Source organism: Tupaia chinensis, unplaced genomic scaffold, assembly GCF_000334495.1.
Source record: "Tupaia chinensis unplaced genomic scaffold, TupChi_1.0 Scaffold145660_1, whole genome shotgun sequence".
NCBI lineage: Eukaryota > Metazoa > Chordata > Mammalia > Scandentia > Tupaiidae > Tupaia > Tupaia belangeri.
In genome coordinates this window covers 11,832-13,356 of record NW_006205517.1, presented here as the reverse complement: position 1 = coordinate 13,356, position 1,525 = coordinate 11,832, and positions in this window count along the sequence as shown.

Genomic DNA, 1,525 nt, shown 5'->3' with positions numbered 1-1,525 from the left:
AGACATACGATGTCTCTCTTTCATAACCTGGCTTGATTAACTCAGCAGTGAATCTTCCATATTCATCCTCTTTCTGTCAAAGCCAGGGTCTTCTTGTTTTTATGGCTGAGTAGTATTCCAAATAGTATATGTGGCACACTTTCTCAATCCATTCCTCTGTTAATGGACATTGGGTTGGTTCTATGATATAGAAATTATGAATAAGGCCAAAATAAACTTTGATATGCATGCACTTTTACATCTAAGGATGCATCTGTCCTTTGGGTAGATACCAAGGAGTGAGATTGCTGGATCATGTGGTAGTTCTATTTGTAGATCTTTGATGAAATTCATACTGTTCTCCACAGTGGCTGGACCAATTTACATTCCCATCAGCAGTGTGGGAGTTTCACCACACTCCAGCCAGCAATTATCATTTTTCTTTATTTATTTCACTTTCTTTTATACATTCACTCACATTATTTAGTTTACAAAGTGAATATTTCAATATGTGAACATTTCTCCCCAGTCCAGTTGATAAAACTATAAAATATCTTTAACACATAATACCACATTTCTTTGTCCCATTAATGTTTTGCCTTCTTATTTTTCTTCTAAAAGTCCTTCCTCAGGCCCTAAACTTTCCCACACACTGTATCTGGTATTCACAACCATTTACTGTGTTTGTACATCCATTAGTCAATTAGTTTCAGTCATAGACTGTGGACACTCGGTATACATGAAGTGGAGACATACAATGTCTCCACTTCATAGTCTGGTTTGCTTCACTCAGCAGTAAATCTTTCATATTTTTCTACTTTCTGTCAAAAGCCAGGTTTTGGTTTTTTTATGGCTGAATTTTATTCCATGGAGTATATATGCCATAGTTTTTCAATCTGTTAATCTGTTCTGTGGCATCTGGGTTGGTTTCATGTCTTAGCAATTGTGAATTGTGTCACAATAAACAGCAATGTGCAAGCACTTTTCTGATTAAAAATTCTTCTTTTCTTTGGGTAGATACCAAGGAGTGGGATTGCTGGATCATATGGTAGTTCTATTTTTAGATTTTTGAGGAATCTCCAAATTGTTCTCTACAGTGGCTGGACTAATTTACATTCCCACCAGCAGTGTAAGAGAGTTCCCCTTTTACCACACTCTAGCCGACACTTACCATTTTCTTGTTTTAATTTTTTAATCTTAGACATTCTGACTGGGGTTAGGTGGTATCTCATTTTTGTTTGATCTGCATTCCCCTTATGATGAGAGATGTTGAGCATTTTTTCATAAGCCCTTTGGCTATTTGTATGTCAACTTTAGGGCGTGTTCTTTTCACCTCATTCTCCCATCTTTTATTACGGTTGATCACATCTTCTCAAAAAAGCTGCTTGAGTTCCCTGTGTATTCTGGTTATAAGTCATTTATATGATGCATAATTAAAAAAATATTTTCCCATTTTCAGGTTTGTTGATTCACACTAATTACCGTGTCTTTTGCCATGCAGAAACTTCTTAGTCTGATGTAATCCCACTTGTCTATTTCAGGGATT